Consider the following 12,288-nt stretch of genomic DNA (forward strand, 5'->3'; position numbering starts at 1 on the left):
GGACCATTCACAGGTTAAGGTTCTCACGGTTCGGATCCTCCACGAGGGTGCGGTTGCCTTTTTTTCGTTTGATGATAAAACGGTCCGTTACATTTTTAGAAAAATTAGGGACGTGCATGTAAACGGAGTTGATCGTGGCCGTTAGATTGCTAGGCCGCCGACGTGTTCCCTGCTCTAAATGAGAGAGAAACAAGACAAAGGATCTTGGACAGCCACCGAATTGATACAGTTCTTTGTTCAACCTTTCATCTTAATACAGTACATAAAAAATTACTTTCGGAATAAGATGTTAATCAAACCCCATAAGATTATACAGAAGATGAATTTCCAAATTTCAAACTTGAATATCATGAAACAAAAGCGTCATCTATTGCGACATGATCATTTTCACATTGTTGTATGAAGTTATTAATTCAGATAAATGTCTTGACTAATAATTCGTAAGTTGCATGTTATTTATTAGATACACAAGATACGAATCTCTGGAACTTGTTTTGGCCATGTTAGTTGCCAATCCAATAGAGTGTCTCATTGTCTTGCCCGGTTTGCTCCAAAGGATCATCCAATAGAGTCGCCAATCCACATTAAACTTAAATTAAAGTATACCAAAATAAAAATTTGCGTGAAGCTTTCTTTTGTGAGAAATTCCTTACATGTTATGGTTTTTTCCTTTCATACATGGAAAAAGATTTCATAACTCATATACACTAGTATTTTCTTGACTTGTGCTAATGGGGTAATATAATGTGTAAAATTGCTTTTGTAAATAACATTGTAACAATAATACGAGTCTAGCATTGCTCTCCAATACACAAGGAAAAGCCATGCCACGTGAAGTAAGTCTACGACTTGAACGTAGCAGATTTACCAAAAAAAATGAGACAAATTTTGTTTTTCTAATATAGAATAGGTCATTCATAAAATAAAGATTAAAACCATTGTCTGCGATTGTAAAGAGAAATCTAAATCGTTCAAAAGAGATATATTTGGACGTTGAAGAGAAATTGTGTGTGAAATGGATAAATAAAATAGGCTAATAGATGTCTCTCGATCCACGGATATGAGTGTAAAGTGCTCGGTCCACGGACATGAGTGTCTCTCGATCCACGGATATGAGTGTAAAGTGCTCGGTCCACGGACATGAGTGTCTCTCGATCCAATATGAACGTAACCTCGGAAGAAAGAGTTTGTGGATGAGGTTCGAAGGTGAAAAATAAAAATAATAAACAAAACTAAAAAGGGCATGTGTTGGGGGAAAAACAAACTCAGCCAAAAGAAATGAACTCAGCCACAAACGATTTGACACGTGGCATAATAATCCTAGCAGCCTCAAATAACTTGTTTACTAAAAACAAAAGATAATTAAAAAAGAAATAGTGGTGGACGTAACATAGGAACGGACAGAGATCCCAGGTGGATCTCATCCCATCAAATTTTAAGGATTGAAATTGAAATTTGATCCAACGGTTATAAATAAGGAGACTCTTCTAAAAGTGATAATAATTGTAATTGTTGGACCAAATTTCAATGATCCGGATCTTCGAATTCTTAAGACTTGGTAGGGGAGATCCGGCTAGGATCTCTGTCCCATAGGAACAAATTGTTACATTCATTGCCAAAATTTGTAAAGGCACATAATATGTCAATTTCTGGTTGGCTGAAATAAATGTTTCAATTTCCTATTGCTTAATGTTTTTCAAAAGTACGTATGATCACATTGGAACAATTTTATGTATGAAGAAAAATTTAGTATTACAGTCTAGTGATATTTCTCTTCACTTGTAAGCGAGATGTTTTAGGTTTGATTTTCGTAAGAAGTGAATTTCAATCACATTATTGATAACCCATTATGAGACTAAACCCACCATCCTCTCTTTTAGCGTAGATAGTATCGTTTGTTAAACAAATATATACGTATGAAGAAGAATTAAGAACATTTACCAATCTTTTGAGGCCCTTATCCTCTTTCTTAATTTCTTTGTCCTCTCTTATTTATCATTCTCAACTAATACATCGTTCAATATATTTGGTTGAATGATGGATAAATGTTGGAAAAAGTTGAAACCAAGAGCATTTTTTTTTAATAATTATCTAATTTTTAGTTGTTTTTATATAATTAGTGACAAATTACTTGTAAGAAGAGATGATGAAGGGCAGCGAAGAAAGGTACTTCAATACGGGTTTAATCACAGCCAGTGACGAAATTAGGAATTGAAGGACGGGAAAGTGATGAAAAGGGCAAAAGGTCCCAAAAAATATTAGACAACCAAACATTTAAGACATAGTAGACAATATTAAGTTCATAATGATCAATACAAACAAGTTGTAATTGGTGTAGGTGAGGTTTTATGTCATGAAAAGCATAGCATAATAGGCTCATTATCAATACAAGCAAAAAAATCTATTTTAATGCGTTAGATGTGGAGTTTTATCACAAAAAGCCTCGGTATCAGTTGGAGCGGGGTTGAGATGTTTAAACTCTTCTTTTCACAGAAATATAATCGATTTGGGATATTTCAACAATTTATTCTACTAAGTTATAAGGTGTATTTATAAACATCCAATTCTTAGCGAGAGGTCTTAGGTTCGAAACTCATGAATGGTGACTTCGATACCAAATTAAGCTGCCCATTGTGTAACTTCGCCGAACTCCCTCTCCCCTTTGTGTAAAAATATTGATGTACTAAAAAATAAAAAACAAACACCCAATTCTTACTGCATCAAATATATACTTACACATGTTGCCATAATATCTCTCCTTTTTGTAGTTGTAAGAAAAATATTTTGCTGATCATACTCATAGACATAGGTGGTTCTGAGATATGAATAATATTCAAGCATTACACTATTTGTGACAACCTGTCCTTAATTTTACGTTTTTATAAATTTTAAAAGCGTGAATTGACGAAAATGCCCTAGAGGCAAGGATTTTGACTTCCGTTAACCCTCGTTTAGAGAAATGTATAACTTATTCTTTTAGCGTATTTAAGTCATACTCGTCACTACAAACGCATAGGCGAAAGCCGTTTACGAGACTGGATTATAATGGTATAGTTATGGACGTTTGAAATTGGTTATTTAAAGGTAGTTAAATTATTTGAACTCCCACCTTGTAGGATTGAGAACCAATCAACATATGGGTTAAGGGGACCAATCTGATTTGGAGGGAGGGAGAGTGAGCCAATCAGGAAAAGAAAGAAAGAAAAATAAATAAAAAAAGGGGGGAGCTCCCAGTCTTCCCGTGGCCTTTCACACGCACCCACACCCATTAAGACCACCCCTCTTCCAAGGCCAATTCCGGCCAACTCTGTTGGAGTTTTTTGACGCCACCACCACCATCTTGAAGCTCTCATTCCCCTCTACAAAATCCAACCAAGAACCACTTTGATTAACCACTGTATGAGGTGGTTTGAGACCACGAAAGTCAACGGTTCTCGCGGTGCTCCGGCCACCATTTTCAAATTTCCAACAAATCGGCAAAGCAATGACCGATGCCACCACTTGGGTTTTGTAGCCCATCATCCCAGAAGAAAATCCCAATCAACCTTAACCTCGTTGGACCACCGTAGACGACGAATTGATGCCGTGAAGCTTTAGGCACCCACTGGCTTTGTAGGCAAAGTTGACTATCTTCCGTCCATTTTTGGACTTCGTGGCAGGCGACAATGGTTCGTGATGTCTTGATTTTCGTGCTAGGGAGTCGTAGCACGGACCTCAGGTGAGTGGTTTTTTTCCTTTTATTGTATATAGATGTGACTGATAATTCCACAAATGCTTTTAAATTGTTCTATGCATTTTATGCCATGTTATATATATATGTGTGTGTGTGTGTGTGTGTGTGTGTGTGTGTGTTACAATACTATGGTATGGTTGAGTTTTAGATTGCATTATGGTATATCTATATGCATATTATTGGCATATAATTACTATGAATGCTTTGAAGTACAAGTTGAACTACGAATGGCTTGATTCCGTTTGAGGGTACGTAGGCAGTCTAACAAGACAATTAGATGCAGCCATAAAACAATCCAAATTTAACATGGTACTTGATTTCTTTAAGGAAAAAAGTTATGATGGTTAACAGCCTAAAGATTAACCATGATTTTATTTTGGCCTATTACCGGGTTTAGTTCCGATTAAGAATTTTTGGGACGTTAAAATGGTTATGCCAAATGGCGATGCGGACGCCCAGGTAAGTTTCAGGTGAGTACATGTTGATGATAGTGATTTCAGTGTGTATGGTTATGTTTATATGCATTTAGTGCTCATTATCCTGCACCTCGATGTTAGTGCTCTGCCTGAGGACAGGGCTTAGCCTTCACGTGATCGTTCATCTTCCGTACCACACGCTCACCTTGGATCCAAGGTAGGTGCCAGCCTGTCGTACAGACCACATTAAATGGTTTTAACTCTTAGGTGACTTGCAATACTTTGCACAGCCTTCACGTGATCGTAGTACTCGAGCTTATTTATTTACACCTAGCCTGTCGTACATACCATATTAGGCGGTTCCGACTCACGTGCAGGAATTGGTAGATGAGCTATATAGGCAACTCCGACACTGTCGTACAAGTTGCAATGATAGGCAACTCCAACACTGTTGTACAAGTTGCCTATAAGTCTTACAGATTGCATTAGGCAACTCCGACTTATGTGCTAGCATTGATTGATGAGATATGGATGAGTCGTACGGGTCACTATAGGTGACTCCAACTTATGTGCTAGCATTGATTGATGAGATATGAATGAGTCGTATAGGTCACTATAGGTGACTTCGACTTATATGCTAGCATTGATTTATTGAGCACATGATTATTTATATTGCTCATGAGATGATGTGTCATGGTATATTTATGGATTTACTGTTGATATACTTTTAGATTTAAATTGATTCACATTTTCCCACATCACTATACTTGATGGCTTCGTCACCCTCTTGGTGTCGGCCAACACAACTCGATTTGGAGTCCAAGTGGACTTTCCGGGTCGGGGTGTGTCAGTTTTGTATCAGAGCATAAGTTTGGGCAGTATTGCGTCCATCACACGTGTGAAGTAAGCATTCTTGGTTCTTGTGTCTAATGTTCGAATCTTGCCACCTTGTCGAATAAGGAAAAATATGCTAGCTTTTCCTAAGTTTTGGACAGTTATGTTGTCTTCACGACATTTTAGAAGATCATTTTGGCAATGTCCTTAGAATTAAAACGAAGATTTTCCTTGTGGAGGAAAGGTGTAGATTTGAGGCAAGTTGATGGCCTAAGTTAATATATTAATAACTGAGTATCACCAGAGATTTTACCAAATAATTCTATCATTATTCTTCCGCCATTAGTATTGATCATTTTGAGATTGGAAATCTCAGCTAGTCTTGATTTCTTAGTAGCATTTCACGGAAGATCATCTGAGGGATAATTACTTTTGGTCCCTATTAACACTAATATCTTCAAACGTATTTGTGTTCATGCTGGATCTTTAGGAGATCTTTAGCAAGGTCCTTTTTTTTTTTTTTTTCTCCTTTTTTCTAGCCTTGGAATTTTTCGACCAACGCTAATTCTTAGATTTTGCTTTTATAGTTATACTTATTAAATGAGTGAGAATAGGCTTGCGAGTGTAAGTTGTCATATCCTAGGAGTAGTAGAAATCCGAAAAGCAGTCATCAAATCCTCCTAGGATCAATGAACTACTTCGCTTGAGTCGAATAAACTAGGATCATGGAAGCTTAGGAACAAACTTGGTATTAGAATAGTTAACTCATGGTTGTTTTTACCTTATCACCTACCTAGGTAAACGAAACCTCTTCGACTAGCCACCTCTCGATCACTTCCATAGGTAGATAGTAGAATCGAATTACGGGATAATATCTCACTGTTAGAGTGATTTAAGAGTCGAGGAAACCGTGTGGACCTTTTAGTTCGTGTCGTAGAGTTGGTTAGTAGTATTGTACGTTTCAAGGACGTCTACTTTTGGCGTCGTATCCCAATCTTACCGGGATACCACCAAATTGTTAAGTGATGTACATCATCGACCCACTTCCTAGTATTACACCAATTTTCCTTGCTTCATATCAAATGTTTCTGACGTCATTGAGAAACTTGGTTACAAAGTTTACCAATTAGGAATTTACCCAACCAGGGACTAAACACTTTATCATAGGAACCTTAAACCTTTTAGCTATAGTGTTTTCCTCACGACCGAGGAAAATTAAATTAGAGTGGGTTGTTGGAAATGATTAAAGTTTCTGACAACTGAAGTGTTGTCTCATCTTACCCCTATTTTACACCTTTTGTTGACTGTGATCATTTCAAAATCCAGTGTGACGTGTTCTTTGGATGTTTCGACTTTGTAGAGGCAACATGATGGAGTTTTGCTTTTATTTCCCAACGGTTAGAACCGTTTGAAAAGAACCATTTTATTCATGATCTAAGGTCAACAATCATCATCTTATTTCGGAAGCTAGATGACACTTCTCTGTGGAGATTTTAGTGATGTATGGTGATTGTCAATTGATGTGACAAGTCAATTCACCTTCCGTTGGTTCAAAAGGACAACATTTTCACTTCTTGGTGCTGGAAGGTCTTCTAGTTAACTTTGGGTTGGTGTCTACCCTACTGCACTTTGTATTGCCTTAAAGCGAAAGCATTGTCTAGAAAAACCATTGACGTTGAAAGTGTAGTAGTAACTATTAATTACTTAATCACCCAATAAATGCTCAGTTGAACGAATCTTACTGTGGTGATCGAATATCTCGAAAGCTATTGTCGTATTTTGATGTTATGCATCTAGTCCAGTTATCTCTTATTCTAAATTTGATGGACTTGCTTTGGTTCTCAAATTCTCGAGTATTCTTCTAGCCTTCTTGACGTAGCCACTTTCTCACTAAGTTCAAGGGAACTTCATCATGAATTTTCTTGCTAAAGCATTGCAGACTATGTTAGCTCGACTACATAACAAGTATGTCACTATTATATCTTATCAGGATGCATGTTTACAAGTGTTTTGGGAAGCCTTCTTGAAGGCTACGTGTAGTAAGTTGTAGTTGACTATATATTTCCGTCAAACTAACAACCAGCCTGAATGGACTATCCAGACTTTCTTGGTGTGTTACGTTTATTTGCTTTATAGTTGTAGTATGATCACATTTGATACTTATCTTCACTAGAAATGCTTGTAACTCTTCACTAAAAATTGTTGGTACTTGTTGTGACATGATGGAGATTTAGAATGGAGATTCTTTGCTTAGCACTTGCTTGATTGAGGAGTTTTATGAACAAGTGTTCAATTGTGAGAGTTCACATTATAAAAATGTTATCCTATTGTTGTTGTTATCCAAGGAGGGGGAGTGCGTGAGCGCGGTAGAGATTTGACTAGATGTTATTTGTGTATTTCCCAAGGGGGGCATGATGGTAATATTGCAACCTCAGGAATTTGTTACTTACTTAGCATGACAACAGTGAGTTGTCGATATCGTGGGCTGCAAACCGTAATATCAAGAACTTATTCGTTGGATTAGTTAAGCAAGTAAATATGTAGGTCTTTTTTTTTTCTTTTTTTTTTTTTTTTTTTTTTTTTAACGTTAGTGTATACTTATGTGTTTGTTGTATTTTACCTATTTATTACTTGGGCTCAACGCAAGGATATTATGTGCTTACTTTCAGAGTTCGCAACTTTCGATTGCGTAGTTGAAAATGCTATTTCCAGTTTTAAGTATCAATGCTACTACTCTAAACCATATGTTATTACATATATATTTTCAACGGGACATAAGTATATATATTTTATGCTTCCTTAACTTTGAGTTTCGTGTCATAACTCATTTTCAATTTCAGGGACGAAATTTTCTTAAGGGGAGTAGATTGTGACAACCCGTCCCTAATTTTACATTTTTATAAATTTTAAAAGCGTGAATTGACGAAAATGCCCTAGAGGCAAGGACTGACTTCCGTTAACCCTCGTTTAGAGAAACGTATAACTTATTCTTTTAGCGTATTTAAGTAATACTCGTCACTACGAAAGCATAGGCGAAAGCCGTTTACGAGTCCGAATTATAACAGTATAGTTATGGACGTTTGAAGTTTGTTATTTAAAGGTAGTTAAATTATTTGAACTCCCACCTTGTAGGATTGAGAACCATTCAACATATGGGTTAAATAGACCAATCTGATTTGGGGGGAAGGAGAGTGAGAGCCAATCAGGAAAAGAGAAAAAAAATAAAAAGCGAGGGGGGTGGGGGTGGGAAAGCTCCCAGCCTTCCCGTGGCCTTTCACACGCACCCACACCCATTGCGACCACCCATCTTCCAAGGTCAATTCTGGCCAACTCTAGTGAAGTTTTTCAACACCACCACCACTATCTTGAAGCTCTCATTCCCCTCTACAAAAGCCAACCAAGAACCACCTTAATTAACCACTGTATGAGGCGGTTTGAGACCATGAAAGTCGACGGTTCTCGCGGTGCTCCAGCCACCATTTTCAATTTTCCGGCGAATCAGCAAAGCAATGGCCGATGCCACCACTTGGGCTTTGTAGCCCATCATCCCAAGAGAAAACCTCAACCAACCTTAACCCCGTTGGACCACCGTAGATGACGAATTGACGTCGGGAAGTTTTAGGCACCCGCCGGCTTTGTGGGCAAAATTGACTATCTTCCGTCCACTTTTGGACTTCGTGGCAAGTGACGATGGTTTGTGATGTCTCGATTTTCGTGTTAGGGAGTCGTAGCGCGGACCTCAGGTTAGTGGGTCTTTTCCTTTTATCGTATATGGATATGACTGATAATTCCACAAATGCTTTTAAATTGTTCTATGCATTTTATATTATCGGCATATAATTACTGTGAATGCTTTGAAGTACTAAGTTGAACTACGAATGGCTTGATCCCGTTTGAGGGTACGTAGGCAGTTTAACAAGACAATTAGATGCAGCCATAAAACAATCCAAATTTAACATGGTACTTGATTTCTTTAAGGAAATAAGTTATGATGGTTAACAGCGTAGAGATTAACCATGATTTTATTTTGGCCTATTACTGGGTTTAGTTTCGACTAAGAATTTTTGGGACGTTAAAGTGGTTATGCCAAATGACGCTGCGGACGCCCAGGTAAGTTTTAGGTGAGTACATGTTGATAATGATTGCAGTGTGTATGGTTATGTTTATATGCATTTAGTGCTCATTATCCTGCACCTCCGTGTTAATGCTCCGCCCGAGGACAGGGCCTAACCTTCACGTGTTCATTCACCTCCCGCACCACACTCTCACCTTGGATCCAAGGTAGGTGTCAGCCTGTCGTACAAACCATATTAGGTGGTTCCAACTCGTAGGTGACTTGTGATACTTCGCACAGATTTAACGTGATCGTAGCATTCAAGCGTATTTATTTACACCCAGCCTGTCATACATACCATATTAGGTGGTTCCGACTCGTGTGTAGGAATTGGTAGATGAGCTATATAGGCAACTCTGACACTGTCGTACAGGTTGCAATGATAGGCAACTCCAACACCGTCGTACAGGTTGCCTATGAGTCGTACAGATTGCAGGGCAACTCTGACTTATGTGCTAGCATGATTTATTGAGCACATGATTATTTATATTGCTTATGAGATGTTGTGTTGTGGTATATTTATGGATTTACTGTTGATATACTTTTAGGTTTAAATTGATTCACATTTTCCCACATCACTATACTGGATGGCTTCATCACCCTCTTGGTGTCGGCCAACACAACACGATTTGGAGTCCAAGTGGACTTTTCGGGTCGGGGTGTGTCACCATTCGTAACATGAGCACTGAATCACATTCCAAATAAAGTTCAATCTTCATGTTCAAATCACAGTGACACAATATAAACTACTATAAAAAGCAGTTTGCGCGACGAAATAAGATTTATTGCACAAAGTATGATTTTGTCGCTCAAAATCTTGCGAGACGAAATTTTTGTCACGCAAAGCTCGTTACGATAGGGTTTGCATGACAAAAATAAAGACTCGTCACGCAAAGTTTTTGGTTATTTATTTAATTAATTTAATTTATTACTTTGCGCGACGAAATTAATTGTTTGCGAGACGAAATATTTTGTTGCGAAAGGTATTTTATTTTTATTTTATTATTTCTCTTATTTTAATTTAGTTATAGTAATTGTTTGCGTGATAAAATATTTGGTAGCGCAAGATTTTTTGTATTTTTATTTTTTGAATTTAATTTAATTGTATCTTTATTTTCTTAATTACTTTAATTTAAATTGACATATTCAAAATAAAATTACATATGAAAAATAGTGATCAAATTATCCATAATATATATTATATTAAAAATGTACACATAAATTAAGAAAATACAATAATAAAATTCTAATACAAGTCTAATGTGGTGGTAGTGGTGGGCGATATGGTCCGATAGCGTCCTAATCCTCAATTTTCGCCTTCAAAGTCTTGACGATTCCCTATGAACAAAACAAACATGGTCACACAACCAAAAAACAATATAAAATAATACCAAAAAAATTGGCATACGCCAAACTCCGCCCCACACCAAACCCAATTAATTAACTCCAACAACACATATTAATGAAAAAATTAAAATTTGGGGAGAAACTACCTTTTGGCAAGATTAAGAGTGAGTAAGAATGAGAGAGAGGAGTGAGTGTGAGAGAGAGAGGAGATAGTGAGACAGAGAGAGATGAGAGAGTGAGTGAGAGGGAGAGATAGAGAAAATAGAGTAAGTGAGAGTGAGAGATAGAGATGAGAGAGAGAAGAAAGACTAAGTGAGAGGAATGATTGTGAAAGAGGGTCGGATTTGGGGAGAGAGAGAGATGAGAGGTAAGAGAATAGAGAAAGACATTGAAAAAATTGTGGAGGAGTTATTTTGGTTTTGAAAACCGTATCACCTTGCGCGACGAAGAATACGAGTTTGCGCGATGAAATATTCACACCCTTAAAATGTGAACAGCTATTGTCACTTAGTATTACGGTCTAGCAATAATTCTCTTCACTTGTAAGTAAGAGGTCTTAGGTTCGATTCTCTTCAAAAACGAATTTGTACCACATTATTACTAGGTCTTTGTAAGGCTTAGCTCTTCTCCACCCATTTAGTGTAAATAATATCATTTGTTTAAAAAAAATGTGAACAAATATTAGTTAAGGGAACGCTAAATATGGATGAATAGCTATTATGAAAAAAGAAAAAGTGGGTGGTCTAGTCTAAAATAATTTAGTCATACCCTTGAAACGTGACTAAATCCCTTTTTCCCTTCCCCTTCTCTCTCTTACCAGAAAACGCATGAGACTCTCTATCTAGTTTCTAAACCTTGCAAACTCCTTTGCCGTCGGCCCCAGCCTTTGCCTTGGGTGCTGGTGGCTATCCTTGTCCAAGTTCCTTGTTCTCCTCTTTCCCTCTTTCTCCTGATCCTCTTCTTTCTTTTTCAATTTTCTCCTGAGATTTTTCTCAGTTTCCTTGAGCTTTGTCTCAAATTTTTCCGTGAGTTTGTCTCACTTTTGGACTTATGTCCATCCTCTCCACCCTTCCCTTTCCTTTGGCAGTTCTTTTCCAAATCCAAAACTCTGTTTCTCCTCACTTTTCCCCTCTGCCTCCCCCCCCATAAATCATCCCCACCCTATCCTTTGCTCTGATCTGTAGACTCTAGACCGAATATGATTGCCAACCTTATTTCCCTTCCTCACTATCCCCCCCCCCCCCCCAAAAGGGCTTGCCGGATTTCCATCGAGGCGAAGTGTACTGAGACTTTGACCAAAGTAAGGGTATTTTACATACCCCTTAGCCTCACCTTTTATCCATGTGTTATTGTGTTTGTACGTATTTGCTAGGATTCGTGAATGGAATTTGGATTTGGTGACTATCTTTTGGATCTGCATCTTCAGTGAAGAAATCTGGATGTGGTGTGCTTCTTAGTGTGGGTTACGTACTTGTGTGTTGCAATGTTTTGTTCGTTTTCACCACTCGGTCGTTTTCTCTAGTGTTGCTACTTCGGTAACTGCTGGCAAGACTTCCATGGTGGTGACGATGGCGGACGCTGCTTTCTACTGTCGAAAATTAGGGATTTGGGTTCCCGTTTTAGTTTATTTACTAGCAATTGAGTCCGCACGATGCTGCGGGTTTTAAAATTGTGTTAAACGTGTGAAATATATTAAAATCTATTTACATCCATATCAAAATTTATTTACATATTTATGTTCAATAAGAAACAAAAGATGAGAGATTAGATGTCAAATGAATCTATTATGATGCTTATCAAATACCCTACGCTACATATTCTTATTAGTAAAGAACCGTATGAGA

This window comes from Pyrus communis, chromosome 1 (genome assembly GCF_041283825.1).
Source record: "Pyrus communis isolate YQ-2024b chromosome 1, ASM4128382v1, whole genome shotgun sequence".
NCBI lineage: Eukaryota > Viridiplantae > Streptophyta > Magnoliopsida > Rosales > Rosaceae > Pyrus > Pyrus communis.